Source organism: Coregonus clupeaformis, unplaced genomic scaffold, assembly GCF_020615455.1.
Source record: "Coregonus clupeaformis isolate EN_2021a unplaced genomic scaffold, ASM2061545v1 scaf0051, whole genome shotgun sequence".
Classification (NCBI taxonomy): domain Eukaryota; kingdom Metazoa; phylum Chordata; class Actinopteri; order Salmoniformes; family Salmonidae; genus Coregonus; species Coregonus clupeaformis.
In genome coordinates this window covers 587940-603361 of record NW_025533506.1, presented here as the reverse complement: position 1 = coordinate 603361, position 15422 = coordinate 587940, and the positions used below count along the sequence as shown (strand labels likewise).

At 49.3% G+C, this 15422-nt stretch overlaps 1 protein-coding gene across 1 annotated transcript in view; it reads right to left on the bottom strand.

Annotated features, from left to right (window-relative positions):
* The window catches only part of tbc1d2b (TBC1 domain family, member 2B), a 183728-nt gene that overhangs the window by 124667 nt on the left and 43639 nt on the right, over positions 1-15422 (bottom strand). The window lies entirely within an intron of this gene.

Sequence of the window (15422 nt, the reverse complement as noted above, 5' to 3'; positions counted from 1 at the left end):
TTAGTTACTACTGGGGACGCTGCTACCTGCTACCCTAATGAGTTAGTTACTACTGGGGACGCTGCTACCTGCTACCCTAATGAGTTAGTTACTACTGGGCACGCTGCTACCTGCTACCCTAATGAGTTAGTTACTACTGGGGACGCTGCTACCTGCTACCCTAATGAGTTAGTTACTACTGGGGGCCTGCTACCTGCTACCCTAATGAGTTAGTTACTACTGGGGCCGCTGCCTGCTACCCTAATGAGTTAGTTACTACTGGGCACGCTGCCACCTGCTACCCTAATGAGTTAGTTACTACTGGGGACGCTGCTACCTGCTACCCTAATGAGTTAGTTACTACTGGGGACGCTGCTATCTGCTACCCTAATGAGTTAGTTACTACTGGGGACGCTGCTACCTGCTACCCTAATGAGTTAGTTACTACTGGGCACGCTGCTACCTGCTACCCTAATGAGTTAGTTACTACTGGGGACACTGCTACCTGCTACCCTAATGAGTTAGTTACTACTGGGGACGCTGCTACCTGCTACCCTAATGAGTTAGTTACTACTGGGGACGCTGCTACCTGCTACCCTAATGAGTTAGTTACTACTGGGGGACGCTGCTACCTGCTACCCTAATGAGTTAGTTACTACTGGGGACGCTGCTACCTGCTACCCTAATGAGTTAGTTACTACTGGGGACGCTGCTACCTGCTACCTAATGAGTTAGTTACTACTGGGGACGCTGCTACCTGCTACCCTAATGAGTTAGTTACTACTGGGGACGCTGCTACCTGCTACCCTAATGAGTTAGTTACTACTGGGGACGCTGCTACCTGCTACCCTAATGAGTTAGTTACTACTGGGCACGCTGCTACCTGCTACCTCTGCTAATGAGTTAGTTACTACTGGGGACGCTGCTACCTGCTACCCTAATGAGTTAGTTACTACTGGGGGACGCTGCTACCTGCTACCCTAATGAGTTAGTTACTACTGGGGACGCTGCTACCTGCTCCCTAATGAGTTAGTTACTACTGGGACGCTGCTACCTGCTACCCTAATGAGTTAGTTACTACTGGGGACGCTGCTACCTGCTACCCTAATGAGTTAGTTACTACTGGGGACGCTGCTACCTGCTACCCTAATGAGTTAGTTACTACTGGGGACGCTGCTACCTGCTACCCTAATGAGTTAGTTACTACTGGGGACGCTGCTACCTGCTACCCTAATGAGTTAGTTACTACTGGGCACGCTGCTACCTGCTACCCTAATGAGTTAGTTACTACTGGGGACGCTGCTACCTGCTCTAATGAGTTAGTTACTACTGGGGACGCTGCTACCTGCTACCCTAATGAGTTAGTTACTACTGGGGACGCTGCTATCTGCTACCCTAATGAGTTAGTTACTACTGGGGACGCTGCTACCTGCTACCCTAATGAGATAGTTACTACTGGGGACGCTGCTACCTGCTACCCTAATGAGTTAGTTACTACTGGGGACGCTGCTACCTGCTACCCTAATGAGTTAGTTACTACTGGGGACGCTGCTACCTGCTACCCTAATGAGTTAGTTACTACTGGGGGGCGCTGCTACCTGCTACCCTAATGAGTTAGTTACTACTGGGGACGCTGCTACCTGCTACCCTAATGAGTTAGTTACTACTGGGGACGCTGCTACCTGCTACCCTAATGAGTTAGTTACTACTGGGACGCTGCTACCTGCTAGCCCTAATGAGATAGTTACTACTGGGGATCGCTGCTACCTGCTACCCTAATGAGTTAGTTACTACTGGGGGACGCTGCTACCTGCTACCCTAATGAGTTAGTTACTACTGGGGACGCTGCTACCTGCTACCCTAATGAGTTAGTTACTACTGGGGACGCTGCTACCTGCTACCCTAATGAGTTAGTTACTACTGGGGACGCTACAACCTGCTACCCTAATGAGTTAGTTACTACTGGGGACGCTGCTACCTGCCACCCTAATGAGTTAGTTACTACTGGGGACGCTGCTACCTGCTACCCTAATGAGTTAGTTACTACTGGGGGACGCTGCTATCTGCTACCCTAATGAGATAGTTACTACTGGGGACGCTGCTACCTGCTACCCTAATGAGTTAGTTACTACTGGGGACGCTGCTACCTGCTACCCTAATGAGTTAGTTACTACTGGGGACGCTGCTACCTGCTACCCTAATGAGTTAGTTACTACTGGGGACGCTGCTACCTGCTACCCTAATGAGTTAGTTACTACTGGGGCACGCTGCTACCTGCTACCCTAATTAGTTAGTTACTACTGGGCACGCTGCTACCTGCTACCCTAATGAGTTAGTTACTACTGGGGACGCTGCTACCTGCTACCCTAATGAGTTAGTTACTACTGGGGACGCTGCTATCTGCTACCTCTAATGAGATAGTTACTACTGGGGACGCTGCTACCTGCTACCCTAATGAGTTAGTTACTACTGGGGACGCTGCTACCTGCTACCTTAATGAGTTAGTTACTACTGGGGACGCTGCTACCTGCTACCCTAATGAGTTAGTTACTACTGGGGACGCTGCTACCTGCTACCCTAATGAGTTAGTTAATACTGGGGACGCTGCTACCTGCTACCCTAATGAGTTAGTTACTACTGGGGACGCTGCTACCTGCTACCCTAATGAGTTAGTTACTACTGGGCACGCTGCATGCTCTACCCTAATGAGTTAGTTACTACTGGGCACGCTGATACCTGCTACCCTAATGAGTTAGTTACTACTGGGGACGCTGCTACCTGCTACCCTAATGAGTTAGTTACTACTGGGGACGCTGCTACCTGCTACCCTAATGAGTTAGTTACTACTGGGGACGCTGCTACCTGCTACCCTAATGAGTTAGTTACTACTGGGGACGCTGCTACCTGCTACCTTAATGAGTTAGTTACTACTGGGGACGCTGCTACCTGCTACCCTAATGAGTTAGTTACTACTGGGGATGCTGCTATCTGCTACCCTAATGAGTTAGTTACTACTGGGGACGCTACAACCTGCTACCCTAATGAGTTAGTTACTACTGGGGGACGCTGCTACCTGCTACCCTAATGAGTTAGTTACTACTGGGACGCTGCTACCTGCTACCCTAATGAGTTAGTTACTACTGGGGACGCTGCTACCTGCTACCCTAATGAGTTAGTTACTACTGGGGACGCTGCTAACTGCTACCCTAATGAGTTAGTTACTACTGGGGACTGCTATCTGCTACCTAATGAGTTAGTTACTACTGGGCACGCCTGCTACCTGCTACCCTAATGAGTTAGTTACTACTGGGGACGCTGCTACCTGCTCCTAATGAGTTAGTTACTACTGGGGACGCTGCTACCTGCTACCTTAATGGGTTAGTTACTACTGGGGACGCTGCTACCTGCTACCCTAATGAGTTAGTTACTACTGGGGACGCTGCTACCTGCTACCCTAATGAGTTAGTTACTACTGGGGACGCTGCTACCTGCTACCCTAATGAGTTAGTTACTACTGGGACGCTGCTACCTGCTACCCTAATGAGTTAGTTACTACTGGGGACGCTGCTACCTGCTACCCTAATGAGTTAGTTACTACTGGGGACGCTGCTACCTGCTACCCTAATGAGTTAGTTACTACTGGGGACGCTGCTACCTGTTACCCTAATGAGTTAGTTACTACTGGGGACGCTGCTACCCTGCTACCCTAATGAGTTAGTTACTACTGGGGACGCTGCTACCTGCTACCCTAATGAGTTAGTTACTACTGGGGACGCTGCTATCTGCTACCCTAATGAGTTAGTTACTACTGGGGACGCTGCCATACCTGCTACCCTAATGAGTTAGTTACTACTGGGGACGCTGCTACCTGCTCCCTAATGAGTTAGTTACTACTGGGACGCTGCTACCTGCTACCCTAATGAGTTAGTTACTACTGGGGACGCTGCTACCTGCTACCCTAATGAGTTAGTTACTACTGGGGACGCTGCTACCTGCTACCCTAATGAGTTAGTTCTACTGGGGACGCTGCTATCTGCTACCCTAATGAGTTAGTTACTACTGGGGACACTGCTATCTGGTACCCTAATGAGTTAGTTACTACTGGGGACACTGCTACCTGCTACCCTAATGAGTTGGTTACTACTGGGCAAGCTGCTACCTGCTACCCTAATGAGTTAGTTACTACTGGGCACGCCTGCTACCTGCTACCCTAATGAGTTAGTTATTACTGGGGACACTCCTACCTGCTCTAATGAGTTAGTTACTACTGGGGACGCTGCTACCTGCTACCCTAATGAGTTAGTTACTACTGGGGACGCTGCTACCTGCTACCCTAATGAGTTAGTTACTACTGGGCACGCTGCTACCTGCTACCCTAATGAGTTAGTTACTACTGGGGACGCTGCTACCTGCTACCCTAATGAGTTAGTTACTACTGGGGACGCTGCTACCTGCTACCCTAATGAGTTAGTTACTACTGGGGACGCTGCTACCTGCTACCCTAATGAGTTAGTTACTACTGGGCACGCTGCTACCTGCTACCCTAATGAGTTAGTTACTACTGGGGACGCTGCTACCTGCTCTAATGAGTTAGTTACTACTGGGCACGCTGCTACCTCTTACCCTAATGAGTTAGTTACTACTGGGGACGCTGCTACCTGCTACCCTAATGAGTTAGTTACTACTGGGGACGCTGCTACCTGCTACCCTAATGAGTTAGTTACTACTGGGCACGCTGCTACCTGCTACCCTAATGAGTTAGTTACTACTGGGGACGCTGCTACCTGCTACCCTAATGAGTTAGTTACTACTGGGGACGCTGCTACCTGCTACCCTAATGAGTTAGTTACTACTGGGCACGCTGCTACCTGCTCTAATGAGTTAATTACTACTGGGCACGCTGCTACCTGCTACCCTAATGAGTTAGTTACTACTGGGCACGCTGCTACCTGCTACCCTAATGAGTTAGTTACTACTGGGGACGCTGCTACCTGCTCACCCTAATGAGTTAGTTACTACTGGGACGCTACTACCTGCTACCCTAATGAGTTAGTTACTACTGGGGACGCTGCTACCTGCTACCCTAATGAGTTAGTTACTACTGGGGACGCTGCTACCTGCTACCCTAATGAGTTAGTTACTACTGGGGACGCTGCTACCTGCACCCTAATGAGTTAGTTACTACTGGGGACGCTGCTACCTGCTACCCTAATGAGTTAGTTACTACTGGGGACGCTGCTACCTGCTACCCTAATGAGTTAGTTACTACTGGGGACGCTGCTATCTGCTACCCTAATGAGTTAGTTACTACTGGGGACGCTGCTACCTGCTACCCTAATGAGTTAGTTACTACTGGGGACGCTGCTACCTGCTACCCTAATGAGTTAGTTACTACTGGGGACGCTGCTACCTGCTACCCTAATGAGTTAGTTACTACTGGGGACGCTGCTACCTCTATTAGTTACATCTAATGAGTTAGTTACTACTGGGGACGCTGCTACCTGCTACCCTAATGAGTTAGTTACTACTGGGGGACGCTGCTACCTGCTACCCTAATGAGTTAGTTACTACTGGGACGCTGCTACCTGCTACCCTAATGAGTTAGTTACTACTGGGGACGCTGCTACCTGCTACCTAATGAGTTAGTTACTACTGGGGCGCTGCTATCTGCTACCCTAATGAGTTAGTTACTACTGGGACGCTGCTACCTGCTACCCTAATGAGTTAGTTACTACTGGGGACGCTGCTACCTGCTACCCTAATGAGTTAGTTACTACTGGGGACGCTGCTACCTGCTCTAATGAGTTAGTTACTACTGGGGACGCTGCTACCTGCTACCCTAATGAGTTAGTTACTACTGGGGACGCTGCTACCTGCTACCCTAATGAGTTAGTTACTACTGGGGACGCTGCTACCTGCTACCCTAATGAGTTAGTTACTACTGGGGACGCTGCTATCTGCTACCCTAATGAGTTAGTTACTACTGGGGACGCTGCTACCTGCTACCCTAATGAGTTAGTTACTACTGGGGACGCTGCTACCTGCTACCCTAATGAGTTAGTTACTGCTGGGCACGCTGCGACCTGCTCTAATGAGTTAGTTACTACTGGGGACGCTGCTACCTGCTACCCTAATGAGTTAGTTACTACTGGGGACGCTGCTACCTACTACCCTAATGAGTTAGTTATTACTGGGGACGCTGCTACCTGCTACCCTAATGAGTTAGTTACTACTGGGGACGCTGCGACCTGCTCTAATGAGTTAGTTACTACTGGGGACGCTGCTACCTGCTACCCTAATGAGTTAGTTACTACTGGGGATGCTGCTACCTGCTACCCTAATGAGTTAGTTACTACTGGGGATGCTGCTACCTGCTACCCTAATGAGTTAGTTACTACTGGGGATGCTGCTATCTGCTACCCTAATGAGTTAGTTATTACTGGGGACGCTGCTACCTGCTACCCTAATGAGTTAGTTACTACTGGGCACGCTGCTACCTACTACCCTAATGAGTTAGTTATTACTGGGGACGCTGCTACCTGCTACCCTAATGAGTTAGTTACTACTGGGGACGCTGCTATCTGCTACCCTAATGAGTTAGTTACTACTGGGGACGCTGCTATCTGCTACCCTAATGAGTTAGTTACTACTGGGCACGCTGCTACCTGCTACCCTAATGAGTTAGTTACTACTGGGGACGCTGCTACCTGCTACCCTAATGAGTTAGTTATTACTGGGGACGCTGCTACCTGCTACCCTAATGAGTTAGTTATTACTGGGGACGCTGCTACCTGCTCTAATGAGTTAGTTACTACTGGGCACGCTGCTACCTGCTACCCTAATGAGTTAGTTACTACTGGGGACGCTGCTACCTGCTACCCTAATGAGTTAGTTACTACTGGGGCACGCTGCTACCTGCTACCCTAATGAGTTAGTTACTACTGGGGACGCTGCTACCTGCTACCCTAATGAGTTAGTTACTACTGGGCACGCTGCTACCTACTACCCTAATGAGTTAGTTACTACTGGGGACGGTGCTACCTACTACCCTAATGAGTTAGTTACTACTGGGGACGCTGCTACCTGCTACCCTAATGAGTTAGTTACTACTGGGGACGCTGCTATCTGCTACCCTAATGAGTTAGTTACTACTGGGCACGCTGCTACCTGCTACCCTAATGAGTTAGTTACTACTGGGGACGCTGCTACCTGCTACCCTAATGAGTTAGTTACTACTGGGGACGCTGCTATCTGCTACCCTAATGAGTTAGTTACTACTGGGGACGCTGCTACCTGCTACCCTAATGAGTTAGTTACTACTGGGCACGCTGCTACCTGCTACCCTAATGAGTTAGTTACTACTGGGCACGCTGCTACCTGCTACCCTAATGAGTTAGTTACTACTGGGCACGCTGCTACCTGCTATCCTAATGAGTTAGTTACTACTGGGGACGCTGCTACCTGCTACCCTAATGAGTTAGTTATTACTGGGGACGCTGCTACCTGCTCTAATGAGTTAGTTACTACTGGGCACGCTGCTACCTGCTACCCTAATGAGTTAGTTACTACTGGGCACGCTGCTACCTGCTACCCTAATGAGTTAGTTACTACTGGGGACGCTGCTACCTGCTACCCTAATGAGTTAGTTATTACTGGGGACGCTGCTACCTGCTACCCTAATGAGTTAGTTATTACTGGGGACGCTGCTACCTGCTCTAATGAGTTAGTTACTACTGGGCACGCTGCTACCTGCTACCCTAATGAGTTAGTTACTACTGGGGACGCTGCTATCTGCTACCCTAATGAGTTAGTTACTACTGGGCACGCTGCTACCTGCTACCCTAATGAGTTAGTTACTACTGGGGACGCTGCTACCTGCTACCCTAATGAGTTAGTTACTACTGGGCACGCTGCTACCTACTACCCTAATGAGTTAGTTACTACTGGGGACGGTGCTACCTACTACCCTAATGAGTTAGTTACTACTGGGGACGGTGCTACCAGCTACCCTAATGAGTTAGTTACTACTGGGGACGCTGCTATCTGCTACCCTAATGAGTTAGTTACTACTGGGCACGCTGCTACCTGCTACCCTAATGAGTTAGTTACTACTGGGGACGCTGCTACCTGCTACCCTAATGAGTTAGTTACTACTGGGGACGCTGCTACCTGCTACCCTAATGAGTTAGTTACTACTGGGGACGCTGCTACCTGCTACCCTAATGAGTTAGTTACTACTGGGACGCTGCTACCTGCTACCCTAATGAGTTAGTTACTACTGGGGACGCTGCTACCTGCTACCCTAATGAGTTAGTTACTACTGGGCACGCTGCTATCTGCTACCCTAATGAGTTAGTTACTACTGGGCACGCTGCTACCTGCTACCCTAATGAGTTAGTTACTACTGGGGACGCTGCTACCTGCTACCCTAATGAGTTAGTTACTACTGGGGACGCTGCTACCTGCTACCCTAATGAGTTAGTTACTACTGGGGACGCTGCTACCTGCTACCCTAATGAGTTAGTTACTACTGGGGACGCTGCTACCTGCTACCCTAATGAGTTAGTTACTCCTGGGGACGCTGCTACCTGCTACCCTAATGAGTTAGTTACTACTGGGCACGCTGCTACCTGCTACCCTAATGAGTTAGTTACTACTGGGCACGCTGCTACCTGCTACCCTAATGAGTTAGTTACTACTGGGGACGCTGCTACCTGCTACCCTAATGAGTTAGTTACTACTGGGGGCGCTGCTACCTGCTACCCTAATGAGTTAGTTACTACTGGGGACGCTGCTACCTGCTACCCTAATGAGTTAGTTACTACTGGGCACGCTGCTACCTGCTACCCTAATGAGTTAGTTACTACTGGGCACGCTGCTACCTGCTACCCTAATGAGTTAGTTACTACTGGGGACGCTGCTATCTGCTACCCTAATGAGTTAGTTACTACTGGGGACGCTGCTACCTGCTACCCTAATGAGTTAGTTACAACTGGGGATGCTGCTACCTGCTACCCTAATGAGTTAGTTACTACTGGGGACGCTGCTACCTGCTCTAATGAGTTAGTTACTACTGGGGACGCTGCTACCTGCTACCCTAATGAGTTAGTTACTACTGGGGACGCTGCTATCTGCTACCCTAATGAGTTAGTTACTACTGGGGACGCTGCTACCTGCTACCCTAATGAGTTAGTTACTACTGGGCACGCTGCTACCTGCTACCCTAATGAGTTAGTTACTACTGGGGACGCTGCTACCTGCTACCCTAATGAGTTAGTTACTACTGGGGACGCTGCTACCTGCTACCCTAATGAGTTAGTTACTACTGGGGACGCTGCTACCTGCTACCCTAATGAGTTAGTTACTACTGGGGACGCTGCTACCTGCTCTAATGAGTTAGTTACTACTGGGCACGCTGCTACCTGCTACCCTAATGAGTTAGTTACTACTGGGGACGCTGCTACCTGCTACCCTAATGAGTTAGTTACTACTGGGGACGCTGCTACCTGCTAACCTAATGAGTTAGTTACTACTGGGGATGCTGCTATCTGCTACCCTAATGAGTTAGTTACTACTGGGGACGCTGCTACCTGCTACCCTAATGAGTTAGTTATTACTGGGGACGCTGCTACCTGCTACCCTAATGAGTTAGTTACTACTGGGTACGCTGCGACCTGCTCTAATGAGTTAGTTACTACTGGGGACGCTGCTACCTGCTACCCTAATGAGTTAGTTACTACTGGGGACGCTGCTACCTACTACCCTAATGAGTTAGTTATTACTGGGGACGCTGCTACCTGCTACCCTAATGAGTTAGTTACTACTGGGGACGCTGCGACCTAATCTAATGAGTTAGTTACTACTGGGGACGCTGCTACCTGCTACCCTAATGAGTTAGTTACTACTGGGGATGCTGCTACCTGCTACCCTAATGAGTTAGTTACTACTGGGGATGCTGCTACCTGCTACCCTAATGAGTTAGTTACTACTGGGGACGCTGCTATCTGCTACCCTAATGAGTTAGTTATTACTGGGGACGCTGCTACCTGCTACCCTAATGAGTTAGTTACTACTGGGCACGCTGCTACCTACTACCCTAATGAGTTAGTTATTACTGGGGACGCTGCTACCTGCTACCCTAATGAGTTAGTTACTACTGGGGACGCTGCTATCTGCTACCCTAATGAGTTAGTTACTACTGGGGACGCTGCTATCTGCTACCCTAATGAGTTAGTTACTACTGGGCACGCTGCTACCTGCTACCCTAATGAGTTAGTTACTACTGGGGACGCTGCTACCTGCTACCCTAATGAGTTAGTTATTACTGGGGACGCTGCTACCTGCTACCCTAATGAGTTAGTTATTACTGGGGACGCTGCTACCTGCTCTAATGAGTTAGTTACTACTGGGCACGCTGCTACCTGCTACCCTAATGAGTTAGTTACTACTGGGACGCTGCTATCTGCTACCCTAATGAGTTAGTTACTACTGGGCACGCTGCTACCTGCTACCCTAATGAGTTAGTTACTACTGGGGACGCTGCTACCTGCTACCCTAATGAGTTAGTTACTACTGGGCACGCTGCTACCTACTACCCTAATGAGTTAGTTACTACTGGGGACGGTGCTACCTACTACCCTAATGAGTTAGTTACTACTGGGGACGGTGCTACCTGCTACCCTAATGAGTTAGTTACTACTGGGGACGCTGCTATCTGCTACCCTAATGAGTTAGTTACTACTGGGCACGCTGCTACCTGCTACCCTAATGAGTTAGTTACTACTGGGGACGCTGCCTGCTACCCTAATGAGTTAGTTACTACTGGGGACGCTGCTACCTGCTACCCTAATGAGTTAAGTTACTACTGGGGCACGCTGCTACCTGCTACCCTAATGAGTTAGTTACTACTGGGCACGCTGCTACCTGCTACCCTAATGAGTTAGTTACTACTGGGCACGCTGCTACCTGCTATCCCTAATGAGTTAGTTACTACTGGGGACGCTGCTACCTGCTACCCTAATGAGTTAGTTATTACTGGGACGCTGCTACCTGCTCTAATGAGTTAGTTACTACTGGGCACGCTGCCACCTGCTACCCTAATGAGTTAGTTACTACTGGGGACGCTGCTACCTGCTACCCTAATGAGTTAGTTACTACTGGGACGCTGCTACCTGCTACCCTAATGAGTTAGTTATTACTGGGACGCTGCTACCTGCTACCCTAATGAGTTAGTTATTACTGGGGACGCTGCTACCTGCTCTAATGAGTTAGTTACTACTGGGCACGCTGCTACCTGCTACCCTAATGAGTTAGTTACTACTGGGGACGCTGCTATCTGCTACCCTAATGAGTTAGTTACTACTGGGCACGCTGCTACCTGCTACCCTAATGAGTTAGTTACTACTGGGCACGCTGCTACCTACTACCCTAATGAGTTAGTTACTACTGGGGACGGTGCTACCTACTACCCTAATGAGTTAGTTACTACTGGGGACGGTGCTACCTGCTACCCTAATGAGTTAGTTACTACTGGGGACGCTGCTATCTGCTACCCTAATGAGTTAGTTACTACTGGGCACGCTGCTACCAGCCCCCTAATGAGTTAGTTACTACTGGGACGCTGCTACCTGCTACCCTAATGAGTTAGTTACTACTGGGGATGCTGCTACCTGCTACCCTAATGAGTTAGTTACTACTGGGGACGCTGCTACCTGCTACCCTAATGAGTTAGTTACTACTGGGGACGCTGCTACCTGCTACCCTAATGAGTTAGTTACTACTGGGGACGCTGCTACCTGCTACCCTAATGAGTTAGTTACTACTGGGCACGCTGCTATCTGCTACCCTAATGAGTTAGTTACTACTGGGCACGCTGCTACCTGCTACCCTAATGAGTTAGTTACTACTGGGGACGCTGCTACCTGCTACCCTAATGAGTTAGTTACTACTGGGGACGCTGCTACCTGCTACCCTAATGAGTTAGTTACTACTGGGACGCTGCTACCTGCTACCCTAATGAGTTAGTTACTACTGGGGACGCTGCTACCTGCTGCACTAATGAGTTAGTTACTACTGGGGACGCTGCTACCTGCTACCCTAATGAGTTAGTTACTACTGGGCACGCTGCTACCTGCTACCCTAATGAGTTAGTTACTACTGGGCACGCTGCTACCTGCTACCCTAATGAGTTCGTTACTACTGGGGACGCTGCTACCTGCTACCCTAATGAGTTAGTTACTACTGGGGACGCTGCTATCTGCTACCCTAATGAGTTAGTTACTACTGGGGACGCTGCTATCTGCTACCCTAATGAGTTAGTTACTACTGGGCACGCTGCTACCTGCTACCCTAATGAGTTAGTTACTACTGGGCACGCTGCTACCTACTACCCTAATGAGTTAGTTATTACTGGGGACGCTGCTACCTTCTTACACCAAGTTAGTTAGTTACTACTGGGGACGTTGCTATCTGCTACCCTAATGAGTTAGTTACTACTGGGGACGCTGCTACCTGCTACCCTAATGAGTTAGTTACTACTGGGGACGCTGCTACCTGCTACCCTAATGAGTTAGTTACTACTGGGCACGCTGCTACCTACTACCCTAATGAGTTAGTTACTACTGGGGACGCTGCTACCTGCTACCCTAATGAGTTAGTTACTACTGGGCACGCTGCTACCTGCTCTAATGAGTTAGTTACTACTGGGGACGCTGCTACCTACTACCCTAATGAGTTAGTTACTACTGGGGACGCTGCTACCTGCTACCCTAATGAGTTAGTTACTACTGGGGACGCTGCGACCTGCTCTAATGAGTTAGTTACTACTGGGCACGCTGCTACCTGCTACCCTAATGAGTTAGTTACTACTGGGGACGCTGCTACCTGCTACCCTAATGAGTTAGTTACTACTGGGGACGCTGCTACCTGCTACCCTAATGAGTTAGTTACTACTGGGGAGGCTGCTACCTGCTACCCTAATGAGTTAGTTACTACTGGGGACGCTGCTACCTGCTACCCTAATGAGTTAGTTACTACTGGGCACGCTGCTACCTGCTACCCTAATGAGTTAGTTACTACTGGGCACGCTGCTACCTGCTACCCTAATGAGTTAGTTACTACTGGGCACGCTGCTACCTGCTACCCTAATGAGTTAGTTACTACTGGGCACGCTGCTACCTGCTACCTAATGAGTTAGTTACTACTGGGACGCTGCTACCTGCTACCTAATGAGTTAGTTACTACTGGGGACGCTGCTACCTGCTACCTTAATGAGTTAGTTACTACTGGGGACGCTGCTACCTGCTACCCTAATGAGTTAGTTACTACTGGGGACGCTGCTACCTGCTACCCTAATGAGTTAGTTACTACTGGGGACGCTGCTACCTGCTACCTTAATGAGTTAGTTACTACTGGGGACGCTGCTACCTGCTACCCTAATGAGTTAGTTACTACTGGGCACGCTGCTACCTGCTACCTTAATGAGTTAGTTACTACTGGGGACGCTGCTACCTGCTACCCTAATGAGTTAGTTACTACTGGGGACGCTGCTACCTGCTACCCTAATGAGTTAGTTACTACTGGGGACGCTGCTACCTGCTACCTTAATGAGTTAGTTACTACTGGGGACGCTGCTACCTGCTACCCTAATGAGTTAGTTACTACTGGGCACGCTGCTACCTGCTACCCTAATGAGTTAGTTACTACTGGGCACGCTGCTACCTGCTACCCTAATGAGTTAGTTACTACTGGGGCAGCTGCTACCTGCTACCCTAATGAGTTAGTTACTACTGGGGACGCTGCTACCTGCTACCCTAATGAGTTAGTTACTACTGGGGACGCTGCTACCTGCTACCCTAATGAGTTAGTTACTACTGGGCACGCTGCTACCTGCTACCCTAATGAGTTAGTTACTACTGGGCACGCTGCAACCTGCTACCCTAATGAGTTAGTTACTACTGGGCACGCTGCAACCTGCTACCCTAATGAGTTAGTTACTACTGGGGACGCTGCTACCTGCTACCCTAATGAGTTAGTTACTACTGGGCACGCTGCAACCTGCTACCCTAATGAGTTAGTTACTACTGGGGACGCTGCTACCTGCTACCCTAATGAGTTAGTTACTACTGGGGACGCTGCTACCTGCTACCCTAATGAGTTAGTTACTACTGGGCACGCTGCTACCTGCTAACCTAATGAGTTAGTTACTACTGGGGACGCTGCTACCTGCTACCCTAATGAGTTAGTTACTACTGGGCACGCTGCTACCCTAATGAGTTAGTTACTACTGGGGACGCTGCTACCTGCTACCCTAATGAGTTAGTTACTACTGGGCACGCTGCTACCCTAATGAGTTAGTTACTACTGGGCACGCTGCTACCTGCTACCCTAATGAGTAAGTTACTACTGGGCACGCTGCTACCTGCTCTAATGAGATAGTTACTACTGGGCACGCTGCAACCTGCTACCCTAATGAGTTAGTTACTACTGGGGACGCTGCTACCTGCTACCCTAATGAGTTAGTTATTACTGGGGACGCTGCAACCTGCTACCCTAATGAGTTAGTTACTACTGGGGACGCTGCTACCTGCTACCCTAATGAGTTAGTTACTACTGGGGACGCTGCTACCTGCTACCCTAATGAGTTAGTTACTACTGGGCACGCTGCTACCTGCTAACCTAATGAGTTAGTTACTACTGGGGACGCTGCTACCTGCTACCCTAATGAGTTAGTTACTACTGGGCACGCTGCTACCCTAATGAGTTAGTTACTACTGGGGACTGCTACCTGCTACCCTAATGAGTTAGTTACTACTGGGCACGCTGCTACCCTAATGAGTTAGTTACTACTGGGCACGCTGCTACCTGCTACCCTAATGAGTTAGTTACTACTGGGCACGCTGCTACCTGCTCTAATGAGATAGTTACTACTGGGCACGCTGCAACCTGCTACCCTAATGAGTTAGTTACTACTGGGCACGCTGCTACCTGCTACCCTAATGAGTTAGTTACTACTGGGGACGGTGCTACCTGCTACCCTAATGAGTTAGTTACTACTGGGGACGCTGCTACCTGCTACCCTAATGAGTTAGTTACTACTGGGGACGCTGCTACCTGCTACCCTAATGAGTTAGTTACTACTGGGGACGCTGCTACCTGCTACCCTAATGAGTTAGTTACTACTGGGGACGCTGCTATCTGCTACCCTAATGAGTTAGTTACTACTGGGGACGGTGCTACCTGCTACCCTAATGAGTTAGTTACTACTGGGGACGCTGCTACCTGCTACCCTAATGAGTTAGTTACTACTGGGGACGCTGCTACCTGCTACCCTAATGAGTTAGTTACTACTGGGGACGCTGCTACCTGCTACCCTAATGAGTTAGTTACTACTGGGGACGCTGCTACCCTAATGAGTTAGTTACTACTGGGGACGCTGCTACCCT